The sequence below is a fragment of the Arachis stenosperma genome, chromosome 4 (genome assembly GCF_014773155.1).
Source record: "Arachis stenosperma cultivar V10309 chromosome 4, arast.V10309.gnm1.PFL2, whole genome shotgun sequence".
Lineage (NCBI taxonomy): Eukaryota > Viridiplantae > Streptophyta > Magnoliopsida > Fabales > Fabaceae > Arachis > Arachis stenosperma.
In genome coordinates this window covers 60,263,106-60,285,545 of record NC_080380.1, presented here as the reverse complement: position 1 = coordinate 60,285,545, position 22,440 = coordinate 60,263,106, and the positions used below count along the sequence as shown (strand labels likewise).

The window sequence follows — 22,440 nt, the reverse complement described above, 5'->3', positions numbered from 1 at the left end:
ATGAGCGGATAATTTATACGCTTTTTGGCATTGTTTTTAGGTAGTTTTTAGTAAGTTCAAGCTACTTTTAGGGATGTTTTCATTAGTTTTTATGTTAAATTCACATTTCTGGACTTTACTATGAGTTTGTGTGTTTTTCTGTGATTTCAGGGAAATTCTGGCTGAAATTGAGGGATTTGAGCAAAACTCTGAAAAAGGCTGACAAAAGGACTGCTGATGCTGTTGGATTCTGACCTCCCTGCACTCGAAATGGATTTTCTGGAGCTACAGAACTCCAATTGGCGCGCTCTCAACGGCGTTGGAAAGTAGACATCCAGGGCTTTCCAGCAACATATAATAGTACATGCTGCTGAACGTCAAGTACATGCTGCTGTCTGGAGTTAAACGCCAGAAAAACGTCATGATCCGGAGTTGAATGCCCAAAACATGTCATAACTCGGAGTTCAACTCCAAGAGAAGCCTCAGCTCGTGGATTGATCAAGCTCAGCCCAAGCATACACCAAGTGGGCCCCGGAAGTGGATTTATGCATCAATTACTTACTCATGTAAACCCTAGGAGCTAGTTTATTATAAATAGAACTTTTTACTATCATATTATCATCCTGGATTGTATTTTGAATCTAGTGATCACGTTTTGGGGGCTGGCCTCTCGGCCATGCCTGAACCTTTTGCTTATGTATTTTCAATGGTGGAGTTTTTGCACACCATAGATTAAGGGTGTGGAGCTCTGCTGTACCTCAAAGTATTAATGCAGTTCTATTTTCTTTTATTCAAATCTCTCTTATTCTTATTCCAAGATATTCATTCGTACCCAAGAATATGATGAATGTGATGATTAGATAACCCTCATTATCATTCTCACTTATGAACGCACGTGATTGACAACCACTTCCGTTCTACATGCAATAGCGCTTGAATGTGTATCTCTTAGATTCCCCAACAGAATCTTCGTGGTATAAGTTAGATAGATGGCGGCATTTATGAGGATCCGGAAAGTCTCACCTTGTCTGTGGTATTCCGAGTAGGATCCTGGGAATCCGGAAAGTCTAACCTTGTCTGTGGTATTCCGAGTAGGATTCCGGTAATGAATGACTGTGACATGCTTCAGACTTGCAAGTGCTGGGCGTTAGTGACAAACGCAAAAGAATCAAGGGATTCTATTCCAGTAGGAGCAGGAACCAACCAGTGATTAGCCGTGCTGTGACAGAGTGTGTGAGCGTAGTTTTCACTGCGAGGATGGGATGTAGCCATCAACCATGGGTGATGCCTCCAGACGATTAGCCATGCGAGTGACAGCCGCAGAGGACCATTTTCCCGAGAGGATTGAAAGTAGCCACCGCTGATGGTGAACCCCTATACACAGCTTGCCATGGAAAGGATTAAGAAGGATTGAGTAGAAGCAGGAGAATAGCAGGCGTCCTTGAGCCATACAGTATCTCCATTCGCTTATCTGAAATTCTCACCAATGAATCTGCATAAGTATTCTATCCCTTTTATTATATATCATCTATTTTCTTATTATTAATTTTTGAAACCCATAACTTTTTAATCTGCCTAACTGAGATTTACAAGGTGACCATAGCTTGCTTCATACCAACAATCTCTGTGGGATCGACCCTTACTCACGTAAGGTTTATTACTTGGACGACCCAGTACACTTGCTGGTTAGTTGAACGGAGTTGTGAATTCAACCAGTGCCATAATAAAGCTTTCATCTCAAAATAATTAGAACATTGATCACAAACAATTCAAGCATGATCACAATTTCGTCCACCAAGTTTTTGGCGCCGTTGCCGGGGATTGTTCGAGTATGGACAACTGACGGTTCATCTTGTTGCTCAGATTAGGTAACTTTCTTTTCAAAAATCTTTTTCAAAATTTTTTCTTTTATTTTTCGTTTTTCTAAAAATATTTTCGAAAAATATAATAAAAATACAAAAAAATTTAGAAAATCATAAAAATAAAAAATATTTTGTGTTTCTTGTTTGAGTCTTGAGTCAATTTTGAAGTTTGGTGTCAATTGCATGCTTTAAAATTTTTTCTTGTATTTTTCGAAAATTCCATGCATTCATAGTGTTCTTCATGATCTTCAAGTTGTTCTTGATAAGTCCTCTTGTTTGATCTTGATGTTTTCTTGTTTTGTGTTGTTTGTTGTTTTTCATATGCATTTTTCGTTTGTTAGAGTCCATGCATTAAAGATTTCTAAGTTTGGTGTCTTGCATGTTTTCTTTGCATCAAAAATTTTTTTCAAAATTATGTTCTTGATGTTCATCATGATCTTCAAAGTGTTCTTGGTGTTCATCTTGACATTCATAGCATTCTTGCATGCATTCATTGTTTTGATCTAAAAATTTCATGCATTAAGCATTTTTGTTGTTTTTCTCTCTCATTATAAAAAAATTCAAAAATCAAAAAATATCTTTTCCTTATTTCCCTCCAAAAATTCGAAATTTTGGGATTGACTTGGTCACAAATTTTCAGAATTAGTTGTTTCTTACAAGTCAAGTCAAAATTTCAATTCTAAAAAAAATCTTATCTTTTTTAAAATCTTTTTCAAAAATCATATCTTTTTCATTTTTTTATAATTTTCGAAAATTTCAAAAATCTTTTTCAAATTATTTTCAAAATCTTTTTCTTATCTTTACATCTAATTTTCGAAAATTCACTAATAATTAATATGATTGGTTCAAAAATTTGAAGTTGGTTACTTTCTTGTTAAGAAAGGTTCAATCTTTAAATTCTAGAATCTTATCTTGTAGTTTCTTGTTAGTGAAGCAATTAATTTTAAAATTTTTTGAATTAAATCTTTTTATCTTTTATTTTATCATTTTCAAAAATTTTATCTTTTTCAAAATTTGATTTCAAAATATCTTATCTAACTTGCTATCTTCTTATCTTTTTCAATTTTGATTTCAAATCTTTTTCAATCAACTAACTAACTTTTTGTTTGTTTCTTATCTTTTCCAAAACCACCTAACTACTTTTCCCTCTTCTATTTTTGAAAATATCTCTCTCTTTTTCAAAAATTCTTTTTAATTAATTAATTGTTTCATGTTTAATTTTAATTACATTTTATCTCTAATTTTCGAAAATCACTAACCCCTTTTTAAAATTATTTTCGAAAATTCCCCTCTCTTTTCTTCTTCTATTTAATTATTTAATTACTAACACTTCTCTTCACCTCTCTTCATCCAAAAATCCGAACCTCCTTCTTCATTCTTCTACCCCCTTTCTTTTTCTGCTAACATAAAGGAATCTCTATACTGTGACATAGAGGATTCCTCTTTCTTTTCTTGTTTTCTTCTCTTTCATATGAGCAGGAACAGGGATAAAGGCACTCTTGTTGAAATTGATCCAGAACCTGAAAGGACTCTGAAGAGAAAATTAAGAGAAGCTAAATTACAACAATCCAGAAGCAACCTTTTAGAAATTTTCGAACAAGAGAAAGAGATGGCAGCCGAAAATAATAATAATAATGCAAGGAGAATGCTTGGTGACTTCACAAAGCCAACGTCCAAGTTTGATGGAAGAAGCATCTCCATTCCTGCCATTGGAGCCAACAACTTTGAGCTTAAGCCTCAACTAGTTGCTTTAATGCAACAAAACTGCAAGTTTTATGGACTTCCATCTGAAGATCCCTATCAGTTTTTAACTGAATTCTTGCAGATTTGTGAGACTGTAAAGATGAATGGAGTTGATCCTGAAGTCTACAGACTCATGCTTTTCCCTTTTGCTGTAAGAGACAGAGCTAGAGTATGGTTGGATTCACAACCCAAGGATAGCCTGGACTCATGGGATAAGCTTGTCACTGCATTCTTAGATAAGTTCTTTCCTCCTCAAAAGCTGAGCAAGCTGAGAGTGGATGTTCAAACCTTCAAACAAAAAGATGGTGAATCCCTCTATGAAGCTTGGGAAAGATACAAGCAGCTGACCAAAAGATGTCCATCTGACATGTTTTCAGAATGGACCATATTAGATATATTCTATTATGGTCTCTCTGAATTTTCGAAAATGTCATTGGACCATTCTGCAGGTGGATCTATTCACCTGAAGAAAACGCCTGAAGAGGCTCAAGAACTCATTGACATGGTTGCAAATAACCAGTTCATGTACACTTCCGAGAGGAATTCCGTGAACAATGGGGTACCTCAAAAGAAAGGAGTTCTTGAAATTGATGCTCTGAATGCCATATTGGCTCAGAACAAAATGTTGACTCAACAGGTCAACATAATCTCTCAAAATCTGAATGGATTGCAACATGCATCCAACAGTACTAGAGAGGTAGCTTCTGAAGAAGCTTATTGTTCCGGGGGTTACCTGAAACGTGTAGCTCGGTCGTCTGGAGAGGCCCGAGGTGGGGGTTCAGGGACCCGAGCTTGATATGCAGAGTGGTTGGTGGTTGTACCTGCAATGACACTCCGATGCTTAAGTTAGCATGGGTCCAAGCAGATATGTGTAGATGTGGAATGAATGCCATACCTGGGTGCTCCAGTGTATTTATAGTAGTTGGCCGTGATCTTTCCTGGATAAGATATTCTTATCTTATCTTTATCTTTCGGGAGTTTTATCCCTATCTTTGTGGAACCGCCTTTGCTAGGCCTTTTCGGCCTTTAGGCTTGGGCTGCGTTCCTTTTGATGGGCCTTCCTTTGCTTTATTCGTCCGAGGTCCGACCTTTAGGCGTGAGCTTTAGGACGAGGTCGGACCTTTTGTGAACTGACCGAGTTTGGGGGAGCCCGGTCAGGGTATGAACAGTGCCCCTGCCCGAGTTCGTCCTTTTTGGGAGGTCGAGCTCGGGCATAGTAGTTTTTCAAATTTCAAAAATGGCCGTTCCTTCATTTATTGCATTTTACCGTTTTTCCTCGATTTCCGTTCGGGCTCTGTGAAGGCTTTATTTATTTGCCCCTTTCATCATTTTCTGCGTTTTGTTTTTCGTTATCCTTTTTCGAGTACTGCTTCTTCTTTCTCTTTGCTCTGCTTCCCCGAATCTCTCCGTGTGCCTTTCTGGGGCTTCTTCTGCGCCGCCGTTTCGTTCTCCTTGCTTCGGAGCTCTTCGCCTTTGTTTTCTTTCTTCCAGGTTTGTTCCCATGTTTCTCTCTTCTTGTGATCATATGCTTCTTGTTTTTTGTGTGGCTCTCGTTTTGTTTCTTTATGCCTGGGTTGCCCCAAAAAGAGGCGCCGCCATTGCTTGTTGTTTGTGTATGGGGGGGGCTCTTTTTTGTTCTCTGGTATTTTTGCTCCGGGTTGCCGCATTTTCTTCGTTGGGTTTTTGTTTCTTTGTTTTTGCTGAATGGGTTTTTTCGCTGTCTGCTTTATGTGATTTTTGCTTTGCTGTTGTATTCTTCCTTGTAGGTAAGAATTTTATGTCTCGAAAGGTTCTTCAAGCAATGTCGACCAAGATTCCAAGTGGTCTTGGTTGGGTAGACCCTCTTCCTCTAAAAGTCCCTTCTGTGGTAGATTCTGAGTATTTAGCTAGGTTCCGTAGGCATTGTAGCATATGTGAAAATAGAGAGTCTGAGAGGGATTATGAACTAGTAGCCCCGGATTCCGAGGAGAGAGTGTGCTTCCCGCCCTTAGATAGTTCCGAGAAGCTCTTCTTTTATGCTTATGATTGTTTTTTCTCTAAGCTGAGTGTCCGACTTCCTTTTACCGACCTGGAGTCCGAGGTGTTATGGTCTTGTAACCTTGCCCCTACGCAGCTCCATCCGAATTCTTGGGCGTTTTTAAAGCTGTTTCAACTTTTGTGTCAGTTTTTGGGCGTCGCTCCCTCTATTTCTCTTTTTTCCTACTTGTTTGTGTTGACGAAGCCGGGGTCGGGTGGAGGGAAGGTATCTTGGGTCTCTTTTAGGGCTAACCAAGGAAGGAAGTTTTGTACCCTGTATGATGAGTCCTTTCATGATTTTAAGAACTTTTATTTCAAGGTCCGGGCTACTGGAGACGTCCGACCTTTCTTTCTAGATGAGAGTGGGGAGCCTTCTTTTCCTCTTTGTTGGCAGGAGAATGTAGTGTCTACTAAGTATACCTTTGAGAGTCTAGATGAGGTGGAGCAGGCTTTTGTGGGTGTGGTAAGCAGTTTATGGGGTCGGGCACCTCACTTGGACACGAAGAAAATGTTGGGAGATCCAAGCCTTCTCCGTTCCGAGTTAGGTAGTTCCCGACCTCTCCGAGATTCATCTTTTTTAGTATTTTTGGCTTTGCTTGTTTTGGTGAATTTCTGTTGTGGTAATCCTTTTCTTTTATTTCTGCAGAGATGTCTTCTCAGGCGGATTCCATGAAGTTCCTTCGTCGGACGAAGAAGTCTGTGGCCGCTCGGAATATCGAGGCTGGGGGGGCTTCTGCCCGATCTTCCCCGGAGAAGACTACTGTGGGTGTTACTACTCGGTCAAAGACTATTCCGACTCCCCAGTTCCGAGCTATAAATCAAGATCCTCCGACCTCTGGTCCTGCTACCTCTTCTCCTCCTTCGTCCTCGGGTCCTCCTCCCAAGAAACAGAAGACCTCTCAAGAGCCTGCGGGTTTTAATGACAAGGATTTCGATGCTCTTGGTTGGGTTGAACAGCATATTCTCCCTCAGACTTTTATTTCTACTGATGATGTGTCTATGGAGCACCATTTTCAGTATATGGCGCGGAGCTGTGTCCGGATGGCTAGTCTTCATGCCGCTATTGCCCGGGAGTTCAAGAAATCCCCTATTGGTGCGACCAGTTCCCGACTTGAGAAAGCTCAGTCTGAGTTCGAGAGAATTAGTAAATTGAAGGCTGCCAGGATTGCTGAGCTGGAGGAGTCTTTGGAGAAGGAGAAAGCTAAAGCTACCGCGGCTGTGGTGGCGGCGAGTTCGTCCGAGGAGATGGCGAAGGCGGCGAAGGAGAATTATACTCGGGCACTTGCCGAGCTTGTGGAGACAAAGGAGAAGTTGCAATCTGCTCAGGACGATTTTTACGAGCTAGAAGGGCATGTGGCTAAGGGTATGGATGCTATGTATGAAAATTTGAAGGCTCAGGTCCGGGTTCTTGCTCCTGACCTAGATCTGAGTTTATTCAGTACGGATAACGTTGTTGTGGAGGGAAAGATTGTCCCTGCTCCCAACGAGGATGAGGTTCCGGTGTCCGACCCCAAAGTTCCGTTGTCCGATCCCACAGTTCCAGTTGCGAGCCCGACTTCACCTTTGGCCGGGGATGGATCTGGTGTGGAGGTTTTAAATCGAGATGACGGTGCCGTCGATGCTGTCCCGATTTCTATGTTTCTTCCGCAGCCTTCTGTTGATGCGGCGTCCGGAAAGGATCTTTGATTCTCTGTAATCCTTTTTATCTTTTGGTTTTTTGCCCGGCCTGTGGGCTCTTTTTGTTTTTGGATGGTTTCTGTGAATGCTTTGAACACACCTTTTTGCTTTTTAGCTACTTGTAGTAACTTTTTAGCTTATTATGCGGTGTTTTTGTTCGCGTTTTGACTTTTTGCTCCGCTTTTATGCTTTTTAGTTGTTTTTGGATAACAACCTTTTAGCTAGCGCTTTTTTCTTAAAAACTTTTGTTTTTTCCTTTTGATTTCGTTTTTTCGCTTGTACTTTTTAGTTGTTTTTTGTATAGCAACTTTTTAGTAAGCGTTTTCGAAATCTTTGTTTTCGCCGTTTTAAGGCTTCCTTCTCGGGTCCGGGCTTTTTCTCGGACCTCGGGTTGGGCGGTCGAGTACACCCTTTGTTGGGTCCGACCTTGTCATTGGTCGGCCTTTTAAGTTATTTTTGTAATCTCTTTTTATTTGGCTTTTTGAGCCTTTTTCAGAGTTACTTTATAACTTCTCACATTAATTTGAACCTCGTCGCTTTTATCTTTGCCGACCTTGTGCGGTCTCTCGGCAATGATTTTTTGCGTTTTGTCGAGCATAAATTAATGCGCCTTGGCGGGGTACTTTTTCAGGATTTGTTTCATCCCGAGGAAGAACAACAGAAAATAGAAAAACTTGATTAGTATTAAAAAAGAAAGAATATTTACAGAGTGTTTACCCTTGACTAGGTCGGGTGCTTTACTTGACCGGGTGTCTCATTAAAAAACCCTTGTAGGGAAAAAGAGTACACCTCGGGTCAAATTTTTCTAGCTGTAGTACCGTCTTAGATTACAGGCGTGCCAGGCCCTGGGCAGCTCATTGTCTTCTAGGTCGGATATCTTGTAATAGCCTGTTCCTAAGACTTCTGTTACTTTGTAGGGTCCTTTCCAATTTGCAGCTAGCTTTCCTTCTCCCGACTTTTGTGTTCCGATGTCATTTCGGATTAGAATAAGGTCGTGAGTGGAGAAGCTTCGTTTTATTACTTTCTGATTGTATCTGAGGGCCGTTCGCCGTTTTAAGGCTTCTTCTCGGATCCGGGCTCTTTCTCGGACCTCGGGGAGGAGGTCGAGTTCTTCCTTTTGTGCCTGCGGGTTACCTTCTTCGTTGTAGAAGATGACTCTGGGTGACCCTTCATCTATTTCGATAGGAATCATTGCCTCCATCCCGTAAGCTAGTCGGAATGGCGATTCCCCCGTTGTAGAGTGTGGAGTTGTCCGATATGCCCATAATACCTGAGGGAGCTCCTCGGCCCATGCTCCTTTGGCCTCTTGGAGTCTTCGTTTTAACCCGGCCAAGATGACTTTATTTGCGGCCTCTGCTTGTCCGTTGGCTTGTGGGTGCTCGACTGAGGTGAATTGCTGTTTGATTTTTAGTTCGGCCACCAAGTTCTGAAAGCTTGTGTCCGTGAACTGTGTTCCATTGTCTGTTGTAATGGAGTAGGGGACTCCGAACCTTGTGACGATGTTTTTGTATAGGAATTTGCGGCTTTTCTGAGCCGTAATGGTGGCTAAGGGTTCAGCTTCGATCCACTTTGTGAAGTAGTCGACCCCTACTATGATGTATTTGACTTGCCCCGGTCCTTGGGGGAACGGGCCGAGTAGGTCGAGTCCCCATTTTGCGAAGGGCCATGGTGCGGTGATGCTGATAAGGTCTTCGGGTGGTGCTTTGTGGAAATTGGCGTGTTTTTGGTAGGGGGCATATTTTCACAAACTCCGTTGCGTCCCTTTGCAAAGTTGGCCAGTAGAACCCGGCTCGGACTACTTTCTTGGATAATGCTCGAGCTCCGAGGTGGTTCCCACACATGCCTTCGTGGACTTCTTCGAGGACGCTCTTTGTTTCTGAGGTCGGGACACACCTAAGGAGGGGGTTTGCGAATCCTCTTCTGTATAATACGTCGTGAATTAGTGTATAATTCTGGGCGTCTTTCGTGAGTCTTTTAGCTTCTTTTCTTTCGGCGGGGAGAGTTCCCGACTTCAGGTAGCTGAGTATGGGGGTCATCCATCCTTGCTGTTGGTTGGATATATTTAGCGTTTCTTCCTCTCTTAGCACGGAGGGAGATTGTAAGGTTTCCTGGAGGAGACTTCTGTTGTTGCCTCCGGGCTTGGTGCTGGCAAGTTTTGAGAGGGCGTCTGCCCGGGCATTTTGTTCCCGAGGTATGTGCTGGATCTGTATCTCTGGAAAGTGGCGTAATTGTGCCTGTGTTTGGTCCAGGTATTTTTTCATAGTTGGGTCTTTGGCCTGGTAGCTTCCATTTACTTGTGATGTGATGACCTGGGAGTCGCTGAAGATCGTGATTTTCTGGGCTCCGACCTCTTCGGCTAGCTTTAGACCTGCTAGTAGGGCCTCGTATTCGGCTTGGTTGTTCGAGGCCTGGAACTCGAATTTTAGGGATAGTTCTATCTGTGTTCCTTGGTCGCTTTCGAGTATAACCCCGGCTCCGCTTCTAGTTTTGTTTGAGGACCTGTCGACATACAGGTTCCATGAGAGTGGGGTTCCGGGGGTCTCAGTGTATTCTGCGATGAAGTCGGCTAGATACTGAGATTTTATGGCAGTCCGGGTTTCATAGTGGAGGTCGAACTCGGACAGTTCCACCGCCCATTGCAGTATTCGTCCCGCCAGGTCTGTTTTCTGGAGGATGTGTCTCATGGGTTGGTTTGTCCGGACTTTGATGGTGTGGGCTTGAAAGTAGGGACGGAGCCTCCGAGCTGTGAATACTAGGGCGTAGGCGAATTTTTCTATCTTCTGGTAGTTTAATTCGGCCCCTTGTAGTGCCTTGCTTACAAAGTATATGGGGTGTTGTCCTTGGTCATTTTCTCGTATTAATGCTGAAGCGACTGCTCGATGTCCAACCGAGAGGTATAATACGAGTTCTTCTCCTTTTAAAGGTCGGGTTAGGATTGGTGGCTGCCCGAGGAATTCCTTGAATTCTTGAAAGGCTTTTTCGCACTCCGGGGTCCATGAGAAGGGTTTCCCTTTCTTTAGGAGTGAGTAGAGAGGTAGTGACTTTATTGCTGATCCTGCCACGAATCTTGATAGGGCGGCTAGCCTTCCATTCAGTTGTTGTACTTCTTTGACACACGTCGGGCTCTTCATATTGAGTATCGCTTGGCATTTGTCCGGGTTCGCTTCGATGCCCCTTTGAGTCAGCATGAAGCCTAAGAACTTTCCGGCTTCTGCGGCGAAGGTGCACTTTGTCGGGTTAAGTCTCATGTTGTGTTTTCTGAGGGTGCCGAAGACGCTGGTGAGGTCGGTCAGCAAGTTTCTGTCTTCTTGTGTCTTTACCAGCATGTCGTCGACGTACACCTCTAGCTGTAGTCCGATGTGCTCTGAGAACACTTTGTTCATTAGCCTCTGGTAGGTTGCCCCTGCGTTTTTCAGCCCGAAGGGCATTACTACATAGCAGTAGTTTGCCCTTGGGGTTATGAACGAGGTCTTTTCTTGGTCGGGTCCATACATCGGGATTTGATTGTATCCTGAGTATGCGTCCATGAAGGAGAGATATCTGTAGCCTGAGGCTGCGTCTACTAAGGCGTCGATGTTTGGTAGTGGATATGGGTCTTTGGGGCAGGCCTTGTTGAGGTCTGTGTAATCGACGCACATCCTCCATTTTCCGTTGGGCTTTTTTACCAGGACCACGTTTGCAAGCCATAGGGGGTATTTTACTTCCCTAATGAACCCTGCATCTAGTAGTGCTTGTACTTGTTCTTCTATTGCTTGCATGCGTTCGGGTCCGAGCTTCCGGCGTCTTTGTTGGACAGGTCGGGATCCCGGGTAAACTGATAGCTTATGGCACATCAGGTCGGGGCTTATGCCTGGCATGTCGGAGGCTTTCCAGGCGAAGAGGTCGGAATTCTCTTTTAAGAGGGTTATGAGTTCCTCTTTTAGGCCCGTTTTGAGGTTCGCTCCTATGTTTGTTATTTTTTCAGGTGTGTTCCCAATCTGGACTTTTTCGGTCTCTCCCTCTGGTTGTGGTCGAAGATCTTCTCGGGACTGAACTCGTCCGAGTTCTATCGTACTGACCTCCTTCCCTTTTAGGCTCAGGCTTTCGTTGTAGCATCGTCGCGCTAGTTTTTGGTCGCCTTTTAGGGTAGCGATTCCTTTTGCGGTAGGGAACTTCATACAGAGGTGTGGGGTCGAGACTATAGCCGCCAGTCTGTTTAGGGTTGGTCGCCCAATGAGGGCATTGTATGCCAAAGTGACGTCGACTATAATGTAGTCGATGCTTAATGTTTTGGATTGCTCACCTCTTCCAAAGGTAGTGTGTAGCGGGATGTATCCTAAGGGATGGATCGGGGTATCCCCTAGCCCAAATAGGTCGGTGGGATAGGCCTTTAGTTCTTTTTCTTCAAGTCCGAGTTTGTCGAATGCCGTTTTGAACAGGATATCTGCTGAGCTTCCCTGGTCAATCAGGGTTCGATGTAAGTTGGCGTTTGCTAGGATAATGGTGACTACCATTGGATCGTCGTGCCCGGGAATTATCCCTTTAGCATCTTCTCGGGTAAATGAGATAGTAGGTAATTCGGGCAGGGGACTGTCTTCTCGGACATGATAGACTTCTTTGAGGTGTCTTTTTCGTGAGGATCTGGATGTTCCTCCGCCTGCAAAACCTCCATTTATCATGTGAACGTGTCTTTCTGGGGTTCGCGGAGTTTGTTCGGCCCGACCTTCGTTATCCCCCCGCCTTCTCTTCCTGGTCTCTTCTCCTTTCTCTGCTATGTATCTGTCGAGTTTTCCTTCTCTGGCCAGCTTTTCTATAACATTTTTTAGGTCGTAGCAGTCGTTAGTAGAATGACCGTAGAGCTTGTGATATTCACAGTATTCGGACCGATCTCTTCCCGCTCTCTTGTGTTTTAGTGGTCGGGGCGGTGGGATCTTTTCGGTGTGGCATACTTCTCTGTAGACGTCTACCAGGGAGACTCAGAGGGGGGTGTAGTTGTGGTACTTCCGTGGCTTGTCCGAGTTGGGGTCTTCTTTTTTCTTCTGTTCCCGATCCCGATCTCGGAGTGGGTAGGTTGATTCCTTCCTAGAAGAGTCTCTTAGCTGGGAGGTTTCCTCCATGTTGATATATTTTTCTGCCCGCTCCTGCACCTCGTATAGGGAGGTCGGGTATCATTTGGATAGGGATTGGCTAAACGGTCCCTCTTTTAGGCCGTTTGCTAGTCCCATGATGGCTGCTTCAGTGGGCAAGTGTTGTATGTCCAGGCAGGCTTTGTTGAATCGCTCCATGTATTCTCGGAGAGTTTCTTGGTTACCTTGCTTGATCCCGAGTAGACTGGGGGCATGTTTTGTCTTGTCCTTTTGAATAGAGAACCTTGTTAGGAATTTTTTGGTTAGGCCTTCGAAGCTGGTGATTGATCTGGGTGGCAGGTTGTCGAACCACTTCATGGCTGACTTAGTGAGAGTGGTGGGGAAGGCTTTGCACCGAATCGCGTCGGAGGCGTCGACTAGGTACATTCTGCTTCTGAAGTTGCTGAGGTGGTGACTTGGATCGGTGGTGCCGTCGTAGAGATCCATGTCGGGTGGTTTGAAGTTTCGTGGTACCTTCTCCTTCATGATCTCTTGTGTGAAGGGATCATGGTTGCCTTCGGGGGTGGTGCCGCGTTCTGTCCGGTCTTTCAGGTTGGCCTCTATTTTCCGCAGTTTTTCTTCTAATTCTCTGCGCTTTCGAGTCTCCCTTCTCAGATCTTGTTCAGTTTTTTTCTGCTTTTTTATGTCCTCTTCGAGTTGTTTCAGCCGGTGTTGTTGTGCCCGGACTGCTTCTAGAATTTCCGAGCTCTTCTCTTTTTCGAAATTTTGTGGATCTTTGTTTGGGAGTGATGTCTTTGGGCGATTCTGTTTGTTTCCTCCTGGAGTGTGTGGTGATAGGGGGCTGTCCGGTCGTTCTCCGGTGTCAATTTCGTCCTCTTGTTCAGATGCAGCGCGGTCATTGTCGTGAGGGTCATCCGCCATGGTGGAGGGGTGACTTCCAGGTCCCCGGCAACGGCGCCAATGTTTCGGGGGTTACCTGAAACGTGTAGCTCGGTCGTCTGGAGAGGCCCGAGGTGGGGGTTCAGGGACCCGAGCTTGATATGCAGAGTGGTTGGTGGTTGTACCTGCAATGACACTCCGATGCTTAAGTTAGCATGGGTCCAAGCAGATATGTGTAGATGTGGAATGAATGCCATACCTGGGTGCTCCAGTGTATTTATAGTAGTTGGCCGTGATCTTCCCTGGATAAGATATTCTTATCTTATCTTTATCTTTCGGGAGTTTTATCCCTATCTTTGTGGAACCGCCTTTGCTAGGCCTTTTCGGCCTTTAGGCTTGGGCTGCGTTCCTTTTGATGGGCCTTCCTTTGCTTTATTCGTCCGAGGTCCGACCTTTAGGCGTGAGCTTTAGGACGAGGTCGGACCTTTTGTGAACTGACCGAGTTTGGGGGAGCCCGGTCAGGGTATGAACAGCTTATAAATCAATTAAAAATCAATTAAATTCAGCTTAAACCTCATGAGTTAACATTAATTTCATGGTGGTTGTTTGATTTAAAGAAGTTATGCATTTTCACTCCAAATCACTTACCTAGGATGCAAGAAAGTGCATAAAGACTAATAAAACAAGTGAAATTAGCTTGAAAAATGGGTATATGATGACCTGTCATCACTAACTCCCATCTCTCTTATTTTTTGAAAACTTCTTCCTCTTTTCTCTCTTCTATTTTCAAAAATTTAACATTTAAATTTTAAATTATTTTTAAATTAATTAATTAATTTTCGAAAATTAAATAAATAAATAAATAAAAATAAAAATATTTTAATTCTCATTTACTTTTTCTATTTATACTTTTCTTCTTCTCACATCTCTATTATTCGACTTCTCACCCTCTCTCATCTTTCATCTTCAGTTTTTCTATCTTCTCTTATTTACTTCTATCCCCTATTTTCAAAATATTCTTCTTGTACTTCTTTTACTTCTTTTCTTTCTTCTTCTCTATTCAAATCTGACTTTAAGGAGGGGCTTTTGGTCTATTAGCATAGAAAGTCTTCTTCTTTTCTTTCTTTTTCTTTTCTTCTTGTTTATGACCAGGAACAGGGATAAAGAACCCCTTTTGACTCTTGATCCTGAACTTGAGAAGACTCTAAGGAGGCGTTTACAACAAGCTAAAGCACAACACTCTGGAAGAGACCTTTCAAAAAGTTTTGAACAAGAAAAGGAGGACATGACCGAACCACAAGAGGAGCCAAGAAGGGTCCTTGGTGACTTCACCATGCCTACCTCTGACTTTTATGGTAGAAGCATTGTTGTACCTACCATTAGAGCTAACAATTTTGAGCTTAAACATCAGTTAGTCTCTCTTTTGCAACAGAACTACAAGTTTCATGGGCTTCCAACGGAGGATCCACATCAGTTCTTAGCAGAATTCTTACAGAGCTGTGATACTGTAAAAACTAATGGAGTTAATCCTGAAGTCTACAAGCTGATGCTCTTTCCCTTTGCAGTAAGAGACAGAGTTAAGCTATGGTTGGAAGCCCAACCTAGAGAGAGTCTTGACTCTTAGAAAAAGCTAATTAATGCTTTTTTGGCTAAATTCTTTCCTCTTCAAAGGATAAGCAAGATCATAGTGGAAGTTCAAACCTTCAGACAAGGAGAAGGTGAATCCTTATATGAAGCTTGGGAAAGATACAAGCAACTGATCAGGGAGGTGTCCTCCTGACATGCTCTCAAAGTGGTCCATCATAGGCATGTTCTATGATGGCTTGTCTGAGATGTCCAAAATTTTATTGGACAGCTCTGCAGGTGGATCTCTCCTCCTGAAGAAAATGCCTGCAGAGGCCAGAGAACTCAATAAGATGGTTGCTACAACCAGTTCATGTATACTTCTGAAAGGAATCCTATAAACCATGGAACATCTCAGAAGATAGGAGTTTATGAAGTTGAGACTCTGAATGCCATCCTGGCTCAGAATAAGATCCTGACTCAACATGTCAACATGATCTCTCAACATCTGACTGGGATGCAAACAGCAATGGGCAGTACTCAGGAAGCTTCTTGGTGCATGAAATTGTGATACACAATGGCGCCAACAACTTCGTCGCACAATTGTAATCTCACTTCTTTGTCACAATTTCGCACAACTAACCAGCAAGTGCACTAGGTCGTCCAAGTAATACCTTATGTGAGTAAAGGTCGATCCTACGGAGATTGTCGGCTTGAAGCAAGCTATGGTCACCTTGTAAATCTCAGCCAGGCGGATTCAAATGGGTGATATAGTTTTCATAATTAAAAGATAAATAAAACATAAAGTAAAGATAGAGATACTTATGTAGTTCATTTGTGAGAATTTCAGATAAGTGCATAGAGATGCTTTGTTCCTGTTGAATATCTGCTTTCCTACTGCCTTCATCCAATCCTTCATACTCCTTTCCATGGCAAGCTGTATGTTCAGGTTTTATCGGCGTCAATGGCTACCTCCCATCCTCAGTGAAAATGGTCCAAATGCACTGTCATCGCACGGCTAATCATCTGTTCGTTCTCAATCATGTTGGAATAGAATCCAGTGATCCTTTTGCGTCTGTCACTACGCCCAACACTCACAAGTTTGAAGCTCGTCATAGTCATCCCTTCCCAGATCCTACTCGGAATACCACAGACAAGGTTTAGACTTTTCAGATCTCAGGAATGGCTGCCAATAATTCTAGCTTATACCACAAAGACTTCGATCTTTCGGAATGGAGGCTAAGAGATACACGCTCAGTCTTAAGTAGAGCGAAAGTGGTTGTCAGTCACGCGTTCATAGGTGAGAATGATGATGAGTGTCAGGGATCATCACATTCATCATGTTGAAGTGCAACGAATATCTTAGAATAATAATACGCATGAATTGAATAGAAAATAGTAGTACTTGCATTAAAACTAGCAGAGCTCCACACCCTTAATCTATGGTGTGTAGAAACTCCACCGTTGAAAATACATAAGAACAAGGTCTAGGCATGGCCGAATGGCCAGCACCCAAAATGTGATCAAGAGATCAAAAGATGATCAAAAGATGAAAATACAATAGTGAAAGGTCCTATTTATAATGAAACTAGCTACTAGGGTTTACAAAAATAGATGAATGACGCAGAAATCCACTTCCGAGCCCACTTGGTGTGTGCTTGGGCTGAACATTGAGCTTTACATGTGTAGAGACTTCTCTTGGATTTAAACGCCGGCTTTTATGCCAGTTTGGGCGTTTAACTCCAACTTTAATGCCAGTTCTGGCGTTTTGACTTCAGAATAGGGCAGAGAAGGGGCGTTTGAACGCCAGTTTGCATCATCAAAACCCGAGCAAAGTATGGACTATTATATATTGCTGGAAAGCTCTAGATGTCTAAATTCAAACGCAATTGAGAGGGCGCCATTTAGAGATCTATAACTCCTGAAAATCCACTTCGAGTGTAGGGTGGTCAGAATCCAAGAGCATCATCAGTCCTTTTTCAGCCTCTGAATCAGATTTGTGCTCAGGTCCCTCAATTTCAGCCAGAAAATACCTAAAATCACAGAAAAACACACAAACTCATAGTAAAGTCTAATATGAATTTCGCATAAAAACTAATAAAAACATCCCAAAAAGTAGCTAGATCCTACTAAAAACTACCTAAAAATAATGCCAAAAAGCGTATAAATTATCTGCTCATCACAACACCAAACTTAAATTGTTGCTTGTCCCCAAGCAACTAAAAACAAAATAGGATAAAAAGAAAAGAATATACAATGAATCCCACAGTATCATTGAAACTTAGTTCTAATTAGATGAGCGGGGTTTGTAGCTTTTTGCTTCTGAACAGTTTTGACATCTCATTTTCTCCTTTGAAATTCAGAATGATTAGCATCTATAGGAACTCAGAATTTTTGATAGTATTATTGATTCTCCTAGTTAAGTATGTTGATTCTTGAACACAGCTACTTTATGAGTCTTGGCCGTGGCCCTAAGCACTTTGTTTTCCAATATTACCACCGGATATATAAATGCCACAGACACATAACTGGGTGAACCTTTTCAGATTGTGACTCAGCTTTGCTAAAGTCCCCAATTAGAGGTGTCCAGAGTTCTTAAGCACACTCTTTTTGCTTTGGATCACGACTTTAACCACTTAGTCTCAAGTTTTTCACTTGGACCTTCATGACACAAGCACATAGTTAGGGACAGCTTGATTTAGCCGCTTAGGCCTGTATTTTATTTCCTTAGGCCCTCCTATCCATTAATGCTCAAAGCTTTGGATCCTCTTTCCTTGCCTTTTGGTTTTAAGGGCTATTGGCTTTTTCTACTTGCTTTTTCTTTTTCTTTTCTCTTTCTTTTTTTCTTTTTTTGCCATTTTTTTCACTGCTTTTTCTTGCTTCAAGAACCAATTTCATGATTTTTCAGATTATCAATAACATTTCTCTTTGTTCATCATTCTTTCAAGAGCCAACAACTTTAACATTCATAAACAACAAGATAAAAAATATGCACTGTTCAAGCATTCATTCAGAGAACAAAAAGTATTGCCACCACATCAAACTAATTAAACTAGTTTCAAGATAAAATTTGAAATCCAAGTACTTCTTGTTCTTTTGTATTTAAGCACATTTTTCATTTAGGAGAGGTGAATGATTCATATAGCTTTAAGGCATAGACACTAGACACTAATGATCATGTAGTGAAGACACAAACATAGATAGAACATACAACATAAAACAGAAAAATGACAAGGAGATTAAGGAATGAGTCCACCTTAGTGTGGGGGTATCTTCCTCTTGAAAATTCTATGGAGTGCTTGAGCTCCTCAATGTCTCTTCCTTGCCCTTTGTTGCTCCATCCTTAGTTGCTCCCAATAGTTGTGTGGAGGAAAATGTATCCCTTGAGGCATCTCAGGGATTTCTTGATGAGGGGCTTCCTCATGCTCTTGTTGAGTGCGATGAATGGGCTCTCTAGTTTGCTCCATCCCCTTTTTAGTGATGGGCTTGTGAGATGAATCTCTCCAACTCCCATGACTTAGAGGTGGAAGCAATTGCCTTCCCTTTTCTCTTTTCAGAGGTTTCTCTGGCCTTAGATGCCATAAATGGTTATGGAAAAACAAAAAGTAATACTTTTATCACACCAAACTTAAAATATTTGCTCGTCCTCGAGCAAAAGAAGAAGGAAAGATGTAGAAGAAGAAGAAAATGGAGGAGATGGAGGGTGTATGTATTTTGGCCAAGGGGAGGGGAAGATGTGTATGATGTGTAAAAATGCAGGAGTGAAGAAGGGTATTTAGGGAAGAGATATGGAGGTGATTGGTGAATGGTATTTGGGGAAGAATGTTGTAGAAAGGTGTGAAGAGGAGAGAGAGTGAGTTGAGGATGGTGGGGATCCTGTGGGGTCCACAGATCCTGAAGTGCCAAGGAATTCTTCATCCCTGCTCCAATTGGGCGTTCATAATGCCTTAGAGTACAATTCTAGCGTTTAAACGCCAGTTTGCTGCCCTGTTCTGGCATTTAAACGCCAGCTTTCCTTCCTGTTCTGGCGTCTAAACGCCAATCTGGTGCCTTATTCCGGCGTTTAAACGCCCAGAAAGGTGCCAGATTGGGTGTTTACACGCTCATTTTGCTACTCTTACTGGCGTTTAAATGCCAGTAAGTCCTTTCTCCAGGGTGTGCTATTTTCAATGCTATTTTTGATTTTTTATTTACTTTTGTAATTGTCTTTGTGACTTCACATGATCATTAACCTAAAAGAAAACAAAATAATATAGATAAAATTAAAATAAAATTGGGTTGCCTCCCAATAAGCGCTTCTTTAATGTCAATAGCTTGATAGTGAGCTCTCACGGAGCCTCACAAATGATCAGAGTATGGTTGAGATCTCTCAACACCAAACTTAGAGTTTGGCTATGGCCTCCCATCACCAAACTTAGAGTTTGAATGTGGGGGCTCTGTCTGACTCTATATTGGGAGAAGCTCTTCATGCTTACTCTCCATGGTCACAGATGGAGAACCTTGAGTCTTTACTACAAGGCATTCTTCATTCACATGAAGGATCAACTCTCCTCTGTCAACATCAATTACAGCTCTTGCTGTGGCTAGGAAGGGTCTTCCAAGGATGATGGATTCATCCTCATCCCTCCTAGTGTCTAGGATTATGAAATCAGCAGGAAAGTAAAAGCCATCAACCTTCACTAGCACATCCTCTACTAGTCCATAAGCCTTTTTCATAGACTTATCTGCCATCTCTATTGAGAATTTAGCAGCTTGTACCTCAAAGATTCCCTGTTTCTCCATTACAGAGAGTGGCATCATGTTTATTCCTGACCCCAGGTCACACAGAGCTTTTTCAAAGGTCATGGTGCCTATGATATAGGGTATTAAGAATTTACCATGATCCTGTCTCTTTTGAGGTAAAGTTTGCTGAACCAATGTATTCAGTTCATTGGTGAGCAAGGGAGGTTCACCTTTCCAAGGCTCATTACCAAATAATTTGGCATTCAGCTTCATGATTGCTCCTAAATACTGGGCAACTTGCCCTTCAATAATGTCTTCATCTTCTTCAGAAGATGAATAATCATCAGAGCTCATGAATGGTAAAAGGAAGTCCAATGGAATCTCTATGGTCTCTGTGTGAGCCTCAGATTCCTTTGGTTCCTCATTAGGGTACTCCTTACTAAATGGTGGACGTTCCTTGAGGTCTTCCTCATTGGCGTTTACGTTCTCCTCCTTCCCTAAGGTTTCGTCCATGTTGATCATATTAATGGCCTTGCACTCTTCTTTTGGATTCTCTTCTGTATTGCTTGGGAGAGTGCTGGGAGGAGTTTCAGTGACCCCTTTTACTCAGCTGACCCACTTGTGCCTCCAAGTTTCTAATGGAGAACCTTGTTTCATTCATAAAATTGAGAGTGGCCTTGGATAGATCAGAGACTATGTTTGCTAAGCTAGAAAGATTCTACTCAGAATGCTCTGTCTGTTGCTGAGATGATGATGGGAAAGGTTTGCTATTGCTAAACCTGTTTCTTCCGCCATTGTTATTATTGAAGCCTTGCTTCTGTTGATCCTTCCATGAAAAATTTGGATGATTTTTCCATGAAGGATTATAGGTGTTCCGAAAGGCTTCACCCATGTAATTCACCTCTGCCATTGCAGGGTTCTTAGGATCATAAGCTTCTTCTTCAGAAGATGCTTTTTTAGTACTGTTGGATGCATTTTGCAATCCATTCAGACTCTGAGAGATCATATTGACTTGTTGGGTCAATATTTTGTTCTGAGCCAGTATGGCATTCAGAGCATCAATTTCAAGAACTCCTCTCTTTTGAGGCGTCCCATTACTCACAGGATTCCTCTCAGAGGTATACATGAACTGGTTATTTGCAACCATTTCAATAAGTTCCTGAGCTTCTGCAGGCATTTTCTTTAGGTGAATGGATCCACCTGCAGAGTGGTCCAGTGACATCTTGGAAAATTCAGACAGACCATCATAGAATATATCTAATGTGGTCCATTCTGAAAGCATGTCAGAAGGACACTTTTTGGTCATCTGCTTGTATCTTTCCCAAGCTTCATAGAAGGACTCACCATCTTTTTGTCTGAAGGTCTGAACATCCACTCTAAGCTTGCTCAGCTTTTGAGGAGGAAAGAACTTGGCTAAGAAAGCCGTGACCAGCTTATCCCAAGAGTCCAAGCTATCTCTAGGTTGTGAGTCCAACCATGTTCTAGCTCTGTCTCTTACAGCAAAAGGGAAAAACATAAGCTTGTAGACTTCAGAATCAACTCCATTGGTCTTAACAGTATCACAGATTACAAGAACTCAGATAAGAACTGATAAGGGTCTTCTGATGGAAGTCCATAAAACTTGCAGTTCTGCTGCAGTAGAGAAACTAATTGAGGTTTTAGCTCAAAATTGTTTGCTCCTATGGCAAGGATTGAGATTCTTCTTCCATAGAAGTTGGAAGTTGGTGTAGTAAAATCACCAAGCATCTTCCTTGCATTGTTGTTTGGTTCGGCCATAATTGTTTCTTTTGCTGTTTCCTTTTCGAAAATTTCAGTGAGGTCCTCTTCAGAGTTTTGTGCTTTAGCTGCTCTTAGCTTCCGCTTCAGAGTCCTTTCAGGTTTAGGATCAGCTTCAATAAGTATGCCTTTTTCTTTGTTCCTGCTTATATGAAAGAGAAGAAAACAAAGAAAATATGGAATCTTCTATGTCACAGTATAGAGATTCCTTGAGGTGTCAGAGGAAAACAAGAATAGAAGAAGGGGGTAAGGCAGAATTCGAACACACAAAGAAGGAGTGAGTCCAAATTGACAATGGAGGAGGAATGTTAGTGTTTAAAAAAATGAGAAAATGGGAAGGAAATTTTTGAAAATCAAATTGATAATTCGAAACAATTAGTTAATTGAAAAAGATCTGAAAATCAATTTTTGAAAAGATAGGAAGTTTAGAAAAGATTCTTGAAATCAAATTTTTGAAAAAAAGATATGATTTGAGAAAGATATGATTAAAAAGATATGATTGAAAAGATAAAAATTAAAAAGATTTGATTTTTGAAAAATTATGTTTGAAAAGATATGATTTTGAAAAAGATATGATTGAAAATATTTGATTTGAAAAAGATTTGATTTTTAAAAAAATATGAAGATTTGAAAAAGATTTGATTTGAAAACAAAATTCCTCTCCTTGTGTCATCCTGGCGTTAAACGCCCAGGAGCTGCATGTTTTGGGCGTTTAACGCCCAATTATTGCATGTGTAGAACATCATGCAAGAATGCATGTGTAGAACATCATGCAGTGCAATTTAATAAATCATGAAGATCAAACAAGGTAATTCATCAAGAACAACTTGAGGATCATCAAGAACACAACGTATGTGTTTCGAAAATTGTAAGACAATTAAAATCATGCAATTGACACCAAACTTAAAATTTGGCACTAGATTCAAACAAGAACCATGAAATATTTTTTAGTTTTTATGATTTTATGAATTTTTTTTGGATTTTTCGATAATAATTTTGGAAAAACGACAAAGAAGAAAAATTTTGAAAACTTTTTGAAAATAAAATAAAAGTTACCTAATCTAAGCAACAAGATGAACCGTCAGTTGTCTAAACTCGAACAATTCCCGGCAACGGGGCCAAAAACTTAGTGCACGAAATTGTGATACACAATGGCG

At 41.8% G+C, this 22,440-nt stretch overlaps 1 non-coding gene across 1 annotated transcript; it reads left to right on the top strand.

Annotated features, from left to right (window-relative positions):
* Nucleotides 1–20,783: 20,783 nt before the first annotated feature.
* LOC130977470 (small nucleolar RNA R71) lies at nucleotides 20,784–20,891 on the top strand. The gene has a single exon (XR_009085159.1). It is a non-coding gene; the product is annotated as a small nucleolar RNA R71 (small nucleolar RNA).
* Nucleotides 20,892–22,440: the final 1,549 nt, after the last annotated feature.